Below are 18,318 nucleotides of genomic sequence, written 5' to 3'. Positions count from 1 at the left end.
CCCTCCTTGCCTCTCTGGTCTCAGGGTCCAGAGCGTCCATAAGCAGCCCTGTCTTCTGACTATTCCAGGCATCCTGGTCTGATCTTTCCCGCAGTGCCTCCTGTAACCGGTCTGACGTGCCTGTCATTTCCCCCACCCCCATTCCCCTTGAAGCAAAGACTGGTTGGTTGTTTTCTTGCTGGTATTTAGAGAGCCATTCATTCTGTTAGGGCCAGTGATCAGTTTACAAATGGATGTGGGTCCATTTCTGACTTCAGATTACAGAAGTAGCATTGCCTAACCTGGGAGGACCCAGTTGGGCTTGGGAGTAAGAATTCAGGCTTAGTGGGGCTTAGTCATTTAGCTGATGAGTGTTGGGGTTGAGGTGGCTGCGGCTGGACTTGGCCAGACCCCTGGAGGAAGCCCCCTTCCTGTAATGGTTACTTGGCTCTCTCCAACCTTCAGCCCTTTGGATTCCTCCCATGGTTCAAGGGGTCTGTTGGAGCCATACTGGCATGGTCTGCACCCAGGCACTGAGCCTGTCCTGTGTGTATCACTCAGTTCCGCTAGGTTTGGCGATTCCAGAAGCCGTCGACAGGACCCAGTGGCCTGGTGAACCCCTCAGGCCCACATGAGCCTGCACGTGCCTCCTCCCTCCAGGCCTGGGCAGACACTCCCCACCCACTCCCCCACCTTTTTATTTTATTTTATTTTATTTTATTTTATTTTATTTTATTTTATTTTGAAATGGGGTCTTACTCTATCACCCAGGCTGGAGTGCAGTGGCACAATCGGCTCACTGCAACCTCCACGTCCCCGGCTCAAGTGATCCTCCTACCTCAACCTTCTGAGTAGCTGAGACTACAGGCACATGCTACCACACCCAGCTAATTTTTTGCAATTTTTCTAGAGATGGGGTTTCACCATGTTGCCCAGGCTGGTCTCAAATTCCTGAGCTCAAGCGATGTGCCTGCTTCGGCCTTCCAGAGTGCTGGAATTACAGGTGTGAGACCCTGCACCGGGCCAGACACTACCCTTAGCACAGCTTCTGGACCTTAGCTGAAAGGCTTCGGGTCCTTCTCAGCTGCTTCTACTTCGGTGACCTTGGAGCAGATCACTTAATGTCTCCAAGCCTCAGTCTTTTTACTTGTGACATGGAGCTGGCGTTGCCATCACCTGGTGATACTGTCCTGTGGGGCTTGAGGTATGTTGAGAGCCTGGCACAATGCCTAGCCTCCATTTAGTCACCCTGATCATGAAGATGCTGGTACTGTCTTCCTGTGACAGATGAGTTTGGGATGTTGTCTTCCTGAGGCCATGCAGTTGGAAGGGGGGAAGTGAAGATTTTAACTCCATCATTGATTCTGTCACCAAGCCCAGGGCATGGATCTCATTGAATCTAGTTACCAGTCCCACTTCACAAACCAAGGGCTCGACATCCTTTGGTGTAAATCTTTATAAGGGACTGTAAGGACTTTATCCTGGAGCCATAACAGAAATGGTTGCAAGGACAGCAGCATCAACTCTTACTGTGTGCTCACTCTGTGCTAAGAATTATCCCATTTTATAGATGGGCTAATTCAGGAAACTGAAGCATAGTGAGGTTAGGTCGCTGGCACTGCACAGTTGTGAGCCCGACTCCTTCTGCCCTCAGAGCCTTTGCTTTCATCTGGAGGTAACACTGCTGCCCACTGTAGAGGGAAGGGGGATGCATGTGAAGCCAGTGCCACCTAGACAGTGCCCGTCAAGCATCTTGGGTAGAGAGCTGGGGACTCTGCTGTCTTTTTCCACCTCGGAAGTGGGGGAGTTTGTGCCTGAGCTGTTGTGGAGTGCAGAGGATCCCGTGCCCCTTCCCCAGCCAGACACGGCCTCCGACATCTCTAGAGCCTTTAAGCCATGTCAGCTCCAGTTGATGAGGTCTTTTCTTGTGGAGAAGGGAGCCTTTTCATTTCTTATGGGTAGGTTGATGAATAGGTTTAACAATCAGCTAGAAATCCTCTAAGCCTCCTCTCCCCTCCTCCCAAAGAAAGAAAGATGGAAAGAAAGAAAAGTATTTAATATGTAAGAGTTTAGGAATTAGACCTGAATTCGAATCTCTACAGCTCTGTCTCCAAGTTGTATGTCCTTGGACAAATCACATCAAATATTTATCAGTGCTATTAATACTCTCTATAAAGTGAGGACATCCCTATCCTACTAAAGGTAAACAGTGCCTGAAAGGATATTTAGTACCTAGTAACATGTATAAGCCCCTTCTTGACTTTTCAGGAGCTAGGGGGTATTACTCCCCTAGATGAGTTTGTAGATACCGAACTTTGATTTTCACAAATGCTGTTCTTTTTCAAGGGTAGTCTTTCCTTTAGTGTCAGCAACGAGCAGTTACAAGACAACATTGCATAATTTACACATTTCTAAATGCTCCCTCGGGGGAAAACAGGAAGAAATTGGTTGTAGAACAAAATCCCAGATGTCAGGGTCCAGAGCCTCTTCCTTGGAAGAGGTGCTTAGGCTGAAATTCACAAGCAGGTTTAAAAGCTGCCTATACTTTTCCAAATCTCTCTGTGCTGCAGTCGCAGGTGGGGATGATCAAAATACAACTTTGTGCACATGAAGCTGCCTTTCAGAAGCAATAGCCAGTATTCTTCCTGTGTAGAGACATACTTTAGAATCAACAGTTGTGGCTAGGCACGGTGGCTCCAGCCTGTAATCCCAGCACTTTGGGAGACCGAGGTGGGAGGATCGCTTGAGGCAAGGAGTTTGAGACCAACCTTGGCAACATAGTGAGACCTTGTCTGTACTAGAAATCACAAACATTAGGTGGGGCTGGTGGCATGTGCCTGTAGTCCCAGCTACTCGGGAGGCTGAGGTGGGAGGATCGCTTGAGCTGTGTAGGCTGAGGCTAGGGTGAGCCAAGATCATGCTACTGCACTCCAGCTCGGGCGACAGAGCGAGACCCTGTCTCAAGAAAAAAACCAAACACACAAAAAGTAATCATAATCATAAGATCTCCGAGATTTTATTGGACAGAAAAATGTTGACGTAATTGATACCTGGAACATATACCTTGCACAAAAACATGTGGGCAGAATGGCCTTGGCGGGTAATCAAGACTGTATGTTAAGCCAGCCTGTTGCTGTTTTATCTCTCCTGGCCTATCTCCTACCCCACCCCCAACAACCTGCATCACCCTGCTGGCAGGAGCTCAGAGCCACTGTCACCCTCTTGGAAACTATTTATGTAGCAAGAGGCATAGACATGCTCATGTCCTGTGACCCAGTAATTTTACTCTTGGAAGTTTATTTACAGGCTGAGCTTGGTGGCTCACGCCTGTAATCCCAATACTTTGGGAGGCCAAGGTGGGAGGATCACTTGAGGCAAGGAGTTCAAGACCAGACTGACCAACATAGCAAGACCTTGTCTCCATTTAATTCTTTTTTTTTTTTTTAATGAAGTTTATTTTTAAATGGCACGGGAGAAGCTTCAGAATCATGGTGCATCCACAGAGTCAAATAGCCTATAGCCGAAAGCGTGATTCTGAAGGCTCTATAGAAAAATGGGCCGGCCTTACCATGAGGGGGAAAGGAGTGGTTTTGTGACTCAGGCATCTGGATAGGCTGGATGCCTAAAGAACTAGAACTTGGGGTAAAATGGAAGCACTTGTGTTGGTTGGGGCAGGGGGAATGGGTTGGTTTGTTTTCCCCTATGCTCCATTGTCTTTTCAATTAAACTGTAAAAAAATGAAAAGTAGACTGCTCTAGCCTGAAGAGCACTTGAGCACTATTGAGAGCAATCGGCTGTGGAGTGGATTGCGGGCCTCTGTGTACTGCAATCAGTGGAGAGGATTATTTCCCCTCTCATGCATTTCCGGAAGGTTCAGAACACTAGTGTGCAACATGACACTCCAGTCAAGGCCACCAGTCATGTTCTTCATGTTCCCAGAGGTCCATCCCACCAGGAATGACTGGACAACACCTGGTTTTCTCCACACAGTCAGTGAAGCCACACCCCATGGCTCTGCTAAACACCCTGGAGTGGTCCATGCCTCTGCCTTCCTCTCACCTTAGTCACCTACTCCACCTGTGAGGCCCGGGGGCTACTGCCGGGGTGCATGTTCTCCAGCCCTCCTCTGCCCTCCATCTTGAGTCCAACCCTGGCCATTTCCCTCTTGGTTCTGCCCCTTCCACACCGATAAGCAGATGACACCACTGTCACTTCACATCCTTCAGTGGTTTTCCATCACCCTTAGAATAGACGCCCACATTCCTTATTGTCATGATCTACACATGCTATAGGCCTTAGGCCCTTCTTTCCTTTCTCAGCTCAGCTTGAACCCTTGCCCTCATTCTTGTGGGAGAACCTTCTCCCTCATCCAGTTCTTGTGACAGTCAGACTTCTTCAGGCCTCTCTTGGCCACCCATTATATAGAGCCCATGCCCTCCTGCTGTCACACTGCTTTCAGCCTTCCATGTCATGGCACACATAGGAAACAGTGGCATCCACAGGGTGCAGTGGGTAATTTGGAGGCGAGACTAGGGGAAAGTGCATGTACTGTTTCTACCATAGAAATTATAAGGATGGTGGCTTACACCTGTAACCTGTAATCCCAGCACTTTGGGAGGCTGAGGCAGGCGGATCACCTGTGTTCGGGAATTTGAGACCAGCCTGACCAACATGGAGAAACCCCATCTCTACTAAAAATACAAAATTAGTTGGGCGTGGTGGCGCATGCTTGTAATTCCAGCTACCGGGAGGCTGAGGCAGGAGAATCGCTTGAACCTGGGAGGCGGAGGTTGTGGTGAGCCGAGATCACACCATTGCACTCCAGCCTGGGCAACAAGAGCAAAACTCAGTCTCGAAGAAATTATAAGGAAAATAAAATACAGGGTGTTAGGGAACATAGTTAATACCGAACTTGTGTTGAATAACATTATGTTTATTATTATTTTTAGAGGCAAGGTCTTGCTTATTATTATTATTTTTTAGAGACAGAGTCTTGCTCTAAAAACTTTAGTTGTCCAGGCTGGAGTGCAATAGAGTAATCATAGCTCACTACAGCCTTGAGCTACTGGGCTCAAGGGATCCTCCTGCCTCAGCCTCCCAAGTAGCTGGAACTACAAGTGCTAGCCACCACACCTCACTAATTTTTGTATTTTTTATAGAGACGGTCTCACTGTGTTGCCCAGGCTGGTCTTGAACTCCTGGCCGCCTTGGCCTCCCAAAGGGTTGGGATTACATGTGTGAGCGACCGCATCCGGCTTGAATAACATTACTGAAATAACATTGCCTTTTTTTTTTTTTTTTTAAGAGTGCTTGTGTCCAAGAACATAACTTTTATATGTTAGAGTGTGGGTTTTGTTTTTGTTTCTGTTTTGTTTGACTTTGATAATTGTTGTGAAGAAATTTTGTTTGCACAAGAAGGTGATAAAACTTGGAAGCATTTTTTTTTTAGTAAACATTGAAAAATCTATGAGTTGGCATTTCTAAAAAATCCAGATTCTTTAATCTTTTCATTTATATGTAATGTTAAAATACAGTAATGCAAATGGACTTTAGTTTCATTCAGACTCTATTTCAAGCACTTCAAAATAATGAAGCTCTAATTTACATAAGGCATATACTAAGGTATAGACGGTGGTGTGCTGGTGAAAATTTGACAACCAGCTTTCAGGAAAAAGAAAAAAAATCCATATATATACATATGTAAATATGCATGTAAGTTTATGAGTTTTACTAGTATAAAGGATGGGTGGCACATAATTTGCAAATAATAATGAAATATACAACACTATTGTCAGTTCCATATAGCCAATTGCTTCTCACCAGCTGCTTGTGTTGATTTTTGCTGAGCTTTTGTATCAGCTTCTGATTGGTTTTGACATGACTTTGGTTGATATCTTTATTCTTTTTTTTTTTTTTTTTTTTTTTTAAATTTGAGACAGAATCTCGCTCTGTCACCCAGACTGGAGTGTGGTGGTGCAATCTCCGCTTGCTGCAACCTCCACCTCCTGGATTCAAGTGATTCTCATGCCGCCCCCTAAGCAGCTGCAACTACAGGTGTGCACCACCATACCCAGCTAATTTTCGTATTTTTAGTAGAGATGGGGTTTCTGCATTTTGGCCAGTCTGGTCTTGAACTCCTGGCCTCAAGTGACCCACCCGCCTCAGCTTCCCAAAGTGCTGGGATCACAGGCGTGAGCCACTGCACCAGCCTGGTCGATATCTTTGTGTTAATGAGTCAAGTGATGTCTTTGCTGAATTAGTTAATAGTTTTCAAATACTTGTACTATAAGAATATTTTCTCAATTGTCCTGTTCCCAATGTAATGACTTCAGGCATGACACGCTTTTTAAGTTTAATTGCATTATTAACATTTTCTCCATCAGTTTCTTAAGTCTAAACCCCAGGAGTTGGCTAACTTTTTGTAAAGGGCCAGATAGTAAATATTTTCATCTTTGCAGGCCATATGGCTGTAGAGTCTCTGTTGTACTGCTATCTTTGTAGCACAAAAGCAGCCAGAGACAGTATGTGAGTGAATGAGCGTGACTGTGTTCCAGTAAAACTTGATGTGGTTAATTTATGTCAACGTGAATTTTACCTCAATAAACAACATGTAAAATGAAAAAAGTAAAACCTTTATTTACAAAAACAGACAGTGTTATGGAATGGCCCAGGAGATTGCATATTTCTAGTTTGGAGCCCATGAAATCAAGCCCTGATTTATAGTGTTTACTGATTTCCGTGGTGGAAATACTCTCACCATGGCTGGCTTCAAGCCACTAACATGAGGTCACTGAATGTGAGGTTGGGAAAGAGACTCAGTAGCACACCATGTCCTCCATGCCCATACAGTAGTCATGAATAACCTCAGAAACCTAGATAGTACTAAGTTTGGTAAAATAAGTAGGAAGTGATGAGTTTTGAGTACACAGTACTGAAAACTTCCTCCTTTGTTCTTATCACAACTTATTGTAAGCTTATATAATGTAATTGTTAGTAATGGCTCCTTTGATTCCTGAAAGTGTCACCACGGGCCTGCTCTCTCAGTAAGGCTGGCGTGAGCAGGCTCCAGCACACACCTGGGTAGAGTCCCTGCCCCTTAGCTGGCTTGGATGCCAAAGGCTCGCGGCCCCAGAAGAGGAGATGTATTGGAATGTGTGCAGACGGAGATCTGGCCTGGGCCTGGAGCCTTGCCCACCAGGGCCCTGGTGCCCCCTTGGCCTGCTTGCCAGGCTTCAGGCCACAGACAGGTTCCTTGTCCAGATGGTGTCTGCGCCTTTGCAGCTGGCTGCTGGGACAGTTCTCATGATCGTAGTTTCCCATTGGCCCTGTCTAGCACTCCTCATTGGCTCACGAGGAGCCAGCTGCCCTGAAGGGGAGGCGGGGTCATCATGCAACTTGCTCTAGATCGGGGTGTCCAATCTTTTGGCTTCTCTGAGCCACATTGGAAGAAGAATTGTCTTGGGCTGCACACAAAATACACTAACACTGACGATAGCCGATGAGCTTAAAAAAAAATCTCATAATGTTTTAAGAAAGTTTACGAATTTGTGTTGGGCTGCATGTGGCCCGAGGGCCATGGGTTGGACAAGCTTGCACTGCTTCTTGCTCCAGATTTATCACCTCCCCCGGGTTCTCTGAGGGCTCCGGGGCTGAAGTGACCACCTCATCTGGCCCAGTGGTTGTGAGGGAAGCCTTCGACTCACATCAATCACACTGTTTATTTTCTTAATGGCTTTTAGTGTGGCTATGGTCTTGTCTGTTGCCTGCCTTCCCCAACATGAATGTGAGCCCTCTGTCTGCTCGCTGAGTTCCTCTTCAGAAGACACAAGGCGCACAATATGGACATGCTCCTTTTTTTTTTTTTTTTTTTTTTTTTTTAAACAAAAGGAGACAGTCTCTGTCACCCAGGCATGAGTGCAATGGCATGGCCATAGATCATTGTAGCCTCGGATTTCTGGGCTCAAGTGATCCTCCCACTTCAGCATCCTGAGTAGCTGGGACTACAGGTATATGCCACCACACCCGGCTAACTTTTTAATTTTTAAATTTTTATTTTTATTTATCTATTTATTTTTTAGAAACAGGGTCTCACTATGTTGCCCATGCTGGTCTTAAACTCCTGGCTTCAAGCGATCCTCCCACCTCAGTTGCCTGATTAGCTGGGATTACAGGTGTATGCCATCGTGCCTGGCCAACGTTCTTATTTTTCCAGGAGATAAATAGCAGCTGAGACCAGATACAGTGGTTCACACTTGTAATCCTGACACTTTGGGAGTCTGAGACAAGAGGATCATTTCAGCCCAGAAGTTTGAGACCAGACTGACCAACACAGGGAGAGCCTGTCTGTGAAAAGGTGACTGAATGCATTCTCGTGTCTGCAGCAGTTCCATTGTGCATCCCAGGTGGGTTTGGGTTCCCACCAAACCTACAAAGGTGCTCCTGATGCCAGACACCAACATTGCTTCTTGGTGTGTGCCAGGCACCCCTCCCCTGGGAAATGAGCAGCCCTGTCTCAGCCTGCTCCCCTCCCAGATGGTGGCAGTCACTGTTGCTGACTTCATCACTGGGCCATCAAAAATCTCTCTAGGTTTCAGCATGGCTAATGCCACATTTGCTTCTTATCCCCCGCTCCCCTCCAAAAAATGGAAACCCTCCCTCATTGTGTCTTTTGTTTTTGTTTTTATTTTTATTTTATTTTTATTTTTTTTGAGACAGTCTCGCTCTGTCACCCAGGCTGGAGTGCATTGGCATGATCTTGGCTCACTGCAACCTCTGCCTCCCGGGTTCAAGCAATTCTGCCTCATCCTCTTGAGTAGCTGGGATTACAGGCATGCGCCACCACACCCAGCTTATTTTTGTATTTTTAGTAGAGATGGGGGTTTCACCATGTTGGCCAGGCTGGTCTCGAACTCCCGACCTCAGGTGATCCGCCCACCTCAGCCTCCCAAAGTGTTGGGATTACAGGCATGAGTCACCACACCAGGCCCCATTGTGTCTTCAGGCTGCTTTGTGCTGACTGTGCTGGCCTCATTTATGGGGCCATACAGTCTCCTGAGATTCAAGAGTCACGGCAGCCTCTCCTGCTGGCCACAGGGCCTGTCTCCTGACCTCACCTGCTGCGGTGGGCCCAGGCATGTGGATTCCAGATGACCCGCTAAGGGCGGGGTGGAGCTACAGGTTGGCTCTGTCTGGCTGTCTGGTGTGGTAGTGATCGGATGCTCTATCCCTTGCCAGGCCTGAGTTTTGAGTGAAGGAGGAAGGGGAAAACTGGCCTGTCTGGATGACAGATTTGCCATGCACGAATATCCGCACACACTGATGTAGAGCTTTGGCTCTTTGTAACCAGAAGTTCGATAGGAAGACAACTTTGAAAAAGTACTTTGTGACTGGCAGGGTGCCATGCAGCCTCAGCTATTCATTTCCAAGGGTCATCCATTTACAGGATGAATGCTCAAGCCTCTTCCTCCCAGTGCCATGGAGTCTGCTTGACAGTCCCCTCCTTGCCCAGCATCTCCCGCCTGCCTCCTTGTTCCCCTATGCCTTCACCAAGCCATGTCTCCCACCCTGTTCACCCGAGCCTCTCCTCTCCTTTCCTCTAGTGCCGCCTGGCTGGGACAATGCAGAAACACTGCTCCTGGCAGGGCGTCCTGTGCCTGTCCCCTTTCTTGCTGCTCTCTCTGACTGTGTGTGTACAGTGAGTGGGGCAGCCTGGCCAACCCTACCTGCCTCAGGTGGATGGTGGCCCCAGGTGCTGCTGCCACTGTCTCTGTGTTCTATCCATTTCCCCTTTCCATGGGTGTTGTTCATTCACCTGGTCACTCATGGCCTTCAGTTCTCATCTCAGTCTGAGGACCCCCTTTGGCCTCATCAGTGTCCTGCCCACACTGGTGTCTCAAACTCCAGGCATTAAAAACCGTACATAGGGACTTTCCTCTCAGCTGTCTTTCTGATTCTACCTCCAACAATTTAAAAACTGCCTTTAGTGAGGTCTAATTTACATACAGTACAATGTGCCTATTTCAGGTGTACATTTGGCAGTGGAAGTCCCTCATTAAACAGTTATGTCTGTCTTGCTTTCACATTTGTCTTTTTATTTAGCTCTATGCTACGTTTTGATGCATTTTTGACAAATTCGTATACCCGTGTAACTACTCCAGTTGAGGTGTAGAATATTTCCGTAACTTAAAAAGTTCTCCCTCCCCCGACTGAGGGGCTACTACCAATCCCCAGTTCACCCCGCTATCGGCACCACATTGGCACTGCTGGTGGGTGCCATTGAGTACTGCAGGTAGGTACTGATTTTCTTACCCGTGGTGGGAAAATGGAGTAACAGCACCCGTATGAACAGATGAGGCTCACAGAGGCTTGGGACAGACACATATTTTTGTGGTCCCCAACCTAGCTGTGTGGGCATGTGTCACCTTGGGCCGACTCCCAGGGGTAGGGGTGGCACAATCGCTGTGAGCCACTCCCTGCCCCCTGTAGCTAGGGTGACTGTGCATCTTATCCAGACCAGGACACTTTTCAGATGAATGAGGTGCTATTAAGAATGACAGTGAGTAACAGGTGTCACCCAGCAAACCTGGCGTAAGGTGGCCTTCTGCAACCCGTTGTCTCTGATATCCTTGTGTACAGTCCTTAGAACCAGCCTTCCCCGTGCAGAATGGAATCTAGGTGGGTCATGGTCTTTGAAGCGTCCTGGGACCCAGCCTCAGCCTGCACATCCAGGCATGGCCCTGCACTCCTGGGCGTTCCTGAGCTTAATCGTTCTCCTTAGTATGTTTCTTTTCCCTTTTTTCTCACTGACTTTTCAGTACACAAGCAATAAATACATCTTCCTTTAAAAAAGTAAAATGTTTGAGTTAGAGCTAAAGGCCCCCTTTGACCCCTGTCCCTGATGCAGTTGTTCTTTCCCTCTGGAGAGGACCCATGTCACTAGTGTAGAGTCCATTTTCCTGCGCTGTGCAGGCACAGCCCAGAGCACTGGGCCATACTGCGCATGTGGCTTTTCAGTCAGTTCTGGCACACAGGGCAGTCACTCTACACCTAGCTCACCTCCCTCCACAGTGTGTCCCAGCTTTCTGAGCTTGGTTACACGTGGGTCTAGCTCACTCCTTTAACTGCAGCATAGCATTCCCTGCTAGAAGCCGCTTCATGGTCATGGAACTGGCTTCCAGAGTTTGCTAATGAAACGGTATTTTGCAGATATTCATGTGAATGTCTCCCTGTGCACCCAGGGGAGCCTCTACTTGTGCTTAGGTCTGCCAGGCAGTGAAAGTAGTTTTCACAGTGGCAGATAATGGAGGGGAATCTTCTGTGGGTGCCCCTTGCAAGCAGAGGCACCTTTCCATGGGTACCTCTTCCGTGGCTCTGCCCAGAGCCTGTACTCACAGGATGTGCATTCCAACCTCGGGGTCCTCTCACCACGGCCTGGAGCCTTACGGAGCCAGAGACCCTTCCCTGATGCCCTAGCTCCCCTGGTCCCCCATTGCTTTACTTGAACAGCTGAGGTTGGGTGTGTGGGCTCCAAGAGGCCTGCCAGACTGAGCCTAGGGGAGAGTACCTGTTTACATCTGTCCCCCACATACCAAGATAGGCAGTGCTGGGGCCCTGCTATTGACTGATGGGGAGACTGCGGCTCGGGGGCTGAGGTCCGTTCCCCAGGATCTTCCCATAGCTCCTGCAGATGTGGTATTAGCATTCAGAAAGGCCCTTGATATATCAGCATAGTGTGGGAAGTTAAGAGGAAAAGAAGGGAAGAATTTTTTTTAGAAAAGCCCTCAAGCACTCATGAGCACTCATGATTTAACAGTGGCCCTAGAGGTGATGGTTTCCATGCTCCCCATTGCACAGATCGAGACCCACCTCCAGCTGGCTGGCACTTGACTATGTGCCTTGCAAGTTCTCCCACATGGCCATCTGATCCCTCCCAGAGTCCACAAGGGAGCGATGTTCATGCTTATCTTGGAAATACAACTTGCTCCACAGCCTCAGGAGGTTTTCCTGGTCTCAGTTCCAAGCCCAGCTCCTCTCTTCTTTGGCTGCCCTGTCCATTTATTTACACATGAGACTCCCGTTAGCCTCAGTGGCCTGTGCAGGAGGAGCAGAGGGCCCAGGAACCACCTAAAAGATGCCTGAGGGAGAGTGGTCCTGGCAGGAGGACCTCTTAGGAACTTAGGCAGCAGGGGCTCTGCCAGGGTCCCGCCGGTGTTTTTGTTTTTGTTTTTAATTGTAAAATATACATCCCATAAAACTTAACCATCTTAGCTGTTTTTACCTGAACGGTTCAGTGGTCTTACACACTCACATGGTTGTGTGGTCATGATCACCATCTGTCTCCAGGACTCTTCATCTTGCAAAACCCAGCTCTGTTCCCATTCAACACTCACGTCCCTTCCCTTCCGGAGCCCTGGGCGCACGTACTGTTCAACTTTCCACCTCTCTGATTTTGACTACTGAGTATGAGTGGAATTGTGCAGAGTTTGTGCGACTGGCTTCTTTCCCTCAGCATAATGTCTTCAGTCCTCATCTGTGTTGTTGGCATGTGTCAGGATTCCCTTCCTTTTTAAGGCTGAAATACTGTCCTGTTGTTTAGATATATCACACTTGGCTTATTCATTCATCTGTTCCTGGACACTTGAGTTGTATCCACCATGTTGTAGCCATGGGAAATAATGCTGCTGTGGACATGGGTTTGTAAATGTCTGTCCACGTCCCTGCTTTCGGTTCTTTTGGGTACATACCCAGAAGTGGAATTGCCCGTAGCGGTTGTTTCTGAGTTAAGTTTAGAAAGGTGGTAGGGGTGTGGCATTCAGGGTCCCATTCATGACGGTTGAGGGGAGAGGGTAGTGGGGATGGCTTATGGTTCCAGGCTGTGTGCAGGGTGTGAGGAAGACCTTCTGCCTGGACCTACCTCCAAGTGCTCAGGGTTGCTGTGAGAAGGAACGACATGCCCATTTCAGTCGCATTTCTGTGTCTTTGAGGAGAAGCTGTGTCTTCCAGTCGGCACCATTTTTTCCCTCATGGTCAGTGATGTACTGGTGTCCCAGAATGGGTACAGCGTGATCTGCCGGAAGTCTGTGTTCAGAACTTTCCATAGGGAATGAATGAACCAGCAGGTGCACGTCAGTAGGACAGGCTGACGGCGGCTCCCTGGTGTCTGGCTACAGGTATCCCCCCATCCATCCCCTGACACCCCTGCAGGCACACAGCCGAGTGGTGGGCTTCCCGGCCTGCCTTGAGTCCTCCGTCTCTCAGCCCCGCTCCTTCCCACAGCCACGTCCCTTCCTGCCCCTTACCATGTCGCTCCCTGAGGCTGGCCAGCACCCACAGAACTGTCTTCCTGCTTCAGCTGTGTGTTTGCTTCTGCATAGCAGAATGAGCTATTTAAAACGACAGTCTGACCCTGTCACTCCCTGAGCTGAGCATGGCCCAGGATGGCCTGCCGGGAGGTGTCACCACCTTGTCTGGCACTCTGCACATGCTGCGCTGCTCTGTGCCCAGCCCTTTACTTGTGCTGCTCCTGGATCCTTGCCTCCCCAGCTTGCCCAGAGGACTCCTGCTTACTCTCCAGGTGTCCTCACAGACTCCCTCTGTCACCCTCCTAGGGGCCCCAGAGCATCCTGAGTGTCACAGCCCTGCCTGCTACACACTTTGAAGCTCTCTCATCACATGTCTGCTTGCCCAGCCAGGCCAGGAGCACCTTCAAGGCCACAGGCGTGCTTTAGCTGTGTGTTGCTGTGAGTGGCAGCTGAGAGTGCCAGTACTTAGGCCGGGAGCGGTGGCACACACCTGTAATCCCAACACTTTGGGAGGCCAAGGTGGACAGATAACGTGAGGTTGGGAGTTTGAGACCAGCCTGACCAACATGGAGAAACCCTGTCTCTACTAAAAATACAAAATCAGCTGGGCATGGTGGCGCATGCCTGTAATCCCAGCTACTCGGGAGGCTGAGGCAGGAGAATCGCTTGAATCCGGGAAGCAGAGGTTGTGGTGAGCCAAGTTCATGCCATTGCACTCCAGCCTGGGAAACGAGTGAAACTCCACCTCAAAAAAAATAAATAAATAATAAGTCAGTGCTTGTAACCAGGCTGCCTGGGCCCCAAACCCAGTTGTGTGACCTCAGGTAGATTAGCTGACCTCTCTGTGCCTTAGCTGCTTATAAAAGGGCTGGAGTGCAGTAGCACAGTCTCAGCTCACTACTGGCCTTAACCTCCTGGGTTCAATTTTTGTGCCTCAGCCTCCCCAGTAGCTGTGTCTACGGGCGTGCGCCACCACACCTGGCTAATTTTTGTGTTTTTAATAGAGGCAGGGTTTTGCCATGTTGGCCTGGCTGGCCTTGAACTCCTGGCCTCAAGTGATCCACCCGCCTGGCCTCCCAAAGTGTTGGGATTACAGGTGTCAGCCACTGCTCCCGGCCACGAATTTCTTAATAAATAAAATAGTGCCTGATCGGCCTCACTGAGGCTGTGAAGAACCAGCTCTTCCTAGTCCATCTTCAGCAGAGCTCCTACAGCAAGCAGGAGGGCCTGTGGGATTCCTCTTTGGGAGGAACAGGTTGGGGAGGAGAATCCCAGAGGCCTCATCTTACGCTTGGGGTCAGTGGGGGAGGTGCAGTTCAAGGCAGTCTTGGAGGCCACCGGCAGGAGGCTGAGAACCCAGGGAGCTGATAGGGGCTTAGAAAGTGAGGCTGAGGCTTTCTCACAGGGCCTCTGGGGTCTGTGGGGAGAGGCAGGGTTGTCAAATTCTGGCAGTATTAGCAGATGTGCAGTTGGATAGGGGGATTGCTGGGCATACCTGAAAAGGAGAGGGCAGGCCCCCTGCACCCCAACGATCAGTGAAGCTCCAAGTAAAAGTGGATTTTGAGGCCAGATCCAGCTTCGGGGCCAGGGGACCCAGTCATTGATCAGTGTTGATGCATCACTAGAGGGGGTGGTATCTGCTCTCCTTTCCTCAGCCTGGCGCAATTCCAGGGCTGTGCCAAGGGGAAGTGGAAGTAGAGCCCATGCAAGGCTGTGCAGAGCAGGAGGGGGCTGCTGCAGGGACCTGTGGCAGGAGGGCCCAGGGGGAGGAGGGGGGGACCTAGGGAGGGTGCACCACAGCCAGGGAGGTGCTCCTGGGCTCCTGGTGGGCCTGGGCCTGGGCCTGGGCTGGCAGCCTGTTGACTGCCTGTCCCCCTTCTCACAGGTGGGTGCTTGGAGAGTGTGTCCTCACCCCATCTCAGGCGCCAAGAGGGGCAGAGGGTAGAATTTGCATCCATCTGGGTCTAACTTTTGAGGCTTCTGTGGCAAGTGGTTAGTGCCCTTTGGTGGTGAGACCTCTACGTCAGGCCCCAGGGCAGATGCTTTGCACATAGCCTGTCTCCTGTCCTCAGAGCACCTGTGGGCTCAATGGCACAGTCCCCTGTACAGGTGTGTCCTGTGGTGCAGAGAAGTGCCTTGCCCAGCTGCGCTGCAGGGTGCTACAGAGGAACCCCAGTTCCAGCCTGAGGCCAGCAGGGTAGGGGAGCAGTTTGGCAGGGGCTGGAATTGGGGTTCCTGAGGGAATCTGCTAAGCCTGGGCTGCTCCTGGGGGGAGGGGGCGCAGCAGTGAGGGTGATCAGGAGTCAGAGGGCCGGAATGCATCAGAGCCTTAGGGCTTCTTTCCTGGCCTCTCTCACCAAATATCACCCCCTTTTAATATGGGATTCTGGGTGACAAAAGCTAGTATTTAAGGGAGCTTGGATGGGCTCTTCCCTGCAGCTGTTCCTGGGTCCTGCACATCTGCTACCTGCAGGTCCAGAGACACCACACATCACATTTACTCTGTGTTTGTGAGAGGCGTGGCATTTGTTTAGGATGGCCAGAGTCTGCAGCTTATCTGTGATTTGAAGGGGCTGCTGATAAAGCAAAGCATATGGGTTAGAGGATCCATGTTTCCTGCCGTGGAAAAGGACTTTATGGGCTTGTAGGTGAGCATGTTCTATTTTGATAGCTATGCATTTATTTTCATGGGTACTAGGGAAAAGTATAACCCATGAAATATCGCCCAAGTCCAGGTATTAATTGCTTAAGACAAGAGTGAAGTAGAAAAAAAATGGAAAGGGCAATCAAAACGATTTGATGGCATCTGGAGCCCTGCCTGACAGCAGTCTCTCCCCCAGGCTTCCTACTGCACCAGTGCCAGGACACATTAGGCCCTCCAGGAGCTGTCCAGTGGAGGACATGTGTCCCCAAGCGGGGAGGGGCAGGGAAGCTCAAGAAGTTTGACTGGTGGGACTTGGTACTTGATTTCAGTTGTTTCCCCAGTACATGTACTGTGTTTTTTATTACTTTTGTTTTATTTATTGTAGCCGTTAAATTTTTCAGCAACATTCTCCCGGTTTTCAGCAGCCGGTGAACTCATATTTGATGTCATCATAGCACATTTTCTTCCTTACAGTTTGTCCTAAAGCTTATTACAGATGATGGGTATGGCACAGTAGGCCTGATGCGCCAGTGTCAGAAGTGAGGTCTTCAGTGGCCCGGGGTCTGTGGACCTGTGGGGTGGCAGGACTGGAACTGTCAGTGCTGGTGGTGGGACTTGTCAGAGGGTGTGCAGGGGAACAGCAGTTGTTGACGCGACTTCTCGACTGTAGCAAAAGCAGTGGATTTTTTTGCTGTGTTGCTGGGAGGGAACAGTACTGGATGCCAAGTAGGGCAGTTCATGCCACCAGCAAGTGCTGCTGGGTTAAGGAGAATGATGGGGTGCATCTGGGAGGCAGGCCAGGGCATCACCATCATGTCACCAGAACCCAAGTGGGAACTGAGTCAAGGAGCAGTCTTGTGTTCCGACCTTCTGGGGGTGGGGTGAGCCTGGGCTCTGGAAGCTCCAGGGAGGTAATTTTTTTTTTTTTTTCCGAGATGGAATCTTACTCTGTCGCCCCGGCTGGAGTGCAATGGCGTGATCTCAGCTCACTGCAGCCTGCGCCTCCCGGGTGCAAGTCATTCTCCTGCGTCAGCTTCCCGAGTAGCTGGGATTACAGATGTGCACCACCTCGCCCGGCTAATTTTTTTTTTTATTTTTAGTAGACACAGGGTTTCACCATCTTGGCCAGGCTGCTCTTGAATTCCTGACCTCAGGTGATCCACCTGCCTTGGCCTCCCAGAGTGCTGGGATTACAGGCGTGAGCCACTGCACCTAGCCAGGGAGGTAATTTGAAAACAGCTTTAGAGGCTGGGCACAATGGCTTGCGCCTGTAATCCCAGCACTTTGGGAGGGCAAGTTGAGCGAATCACCTGAGGTCAGGAGTTCAAGGCCAGCCTGGCCCACATGGTGAAACCCTGTCTCTACTAAAAATACAAAAAAATTAGCTGGGCAAGGTGGCGCATGCCTGTAATCCCAGCTGCTTGTGAGGCTGAGGTGGGAAAATGGCTTGAGCCTGGGACGCGGAGGTTGCAGTGAGCTGAGATCACATGCCACTGCGCCCCATACTGGGTGACAGAGTAAGACCCTGTCTCAAAAACAAACAAACAAAAAACCAGCCTTAGAAAGTGGCTGGCTCTGATATGGTGAGAACAAAGGGTAAACGAAGGCTGCACCAAGCAGCCCACAGAGCCGGATGCACCTCTGTGTGCTGCTGGGAACCAGGAGAGAGAGGGTGAACTCAGGACCGTGTTTGTGTGTGCCTCCTTTCATATTTTCCGATGGCAAACTTTGCAAACAAGCTTAACCTGATGCTCACCCAGGCATGATTGTCTTGGTGTGTTGTTTTTGTTGTCTAACCTTAAATGTTACCTGTTTAGGAAGTGCGGTGTGAAACAACAGTGGTAAGTTGACTTCTTGCCTTAGGAGGTGCTGCTGAAATAAACTAGGAAAGTGGGAATGTCGGAGAATGTGTCATACTGGGATCTGGTATATAACAGTAGCAGGAGAGCCCTGAATGGGTCCTGCACTGCCTGTGAAGCGGAGGAAACTTAACTTGCTTTTGAGGCTGTTCTGAATTGAGATTGTTGTCAGCTGGCAGTGCTGGTGGGCACAGGGACATGGGATTGATAGCTGAGGTTGTCATCTCAGGCTACAGCTTTTGTACTGTACCTGTGTCCTAGAAGAACCCAGAGTTCCTAGAGAAGGATCTAGGCTCTGCCACCATCTTGGCCCTGTCTGGTAGACATGCTCGGGCTCAGGCTTGGTGTTCTCATGAACCTGGGGGCACTGTTACCATCTGGCATCTGTCACCCTCTGACCATGTGGGCGTGGTCTGTGAGATATAGGACTTCGTGATGGAGTGGTGGTCTTCTTGTGAGGTTGGAATATGAACTGCTGCAAGTTGGCCCACCTCATTCCTGGCCATTTGTTTGAAACTTTGGGGCTGTGGCACAG

The 18,318-nt window shown here is 49.6% G+C and overlaps 1 protein-coding gene across 3 annotated transcripts in view; it reads left to right on the top strand.

Moving 5' to 3' along the window:
* Window positions 1–18,318, top strand: part of MED26 (mediator complex subunit 26) — a 55,447-nt gene that overhangs the window by 13,201 nt on the left and 23,928 nt on the right. The window contains exon 1 of one of the 3 annotated variants that reach the window (XM_063658757.1): window positions 8,238–8,332. The exons of the other annotated variants lie outside the window; for them this stretch is intronic. The gene's annotated coding sequence lies outside the window, so the exon portion shown is untranslated. Of the gene's footprint in view, window positions 1–8,237; window positions 8,333–18,318 lie in introns of those variants that run through there. 3 annotated transcript variants of the gene reach the window in all.

Source organism: Pongo pygmaeus, chromosome 20 (genome assembly GCF_028885625.2).
Source record: "Pongo pygmaeus isolate AG05252 chromosome 20, NHGRI_mPonPyg2-v2.0_pri, whole genome shotgun sequence".
In the NCBI taxonomy this organism is placed as follows: domain Eukaryota; kingdom Metazoa; phylum Chordata; class Mammalia; order Primates; family Hominidae; genus Pongo; species Pongo pygmaeus.
This window is presented reverse-complemented; position numbering and strand designations above follow the sequence as displayed.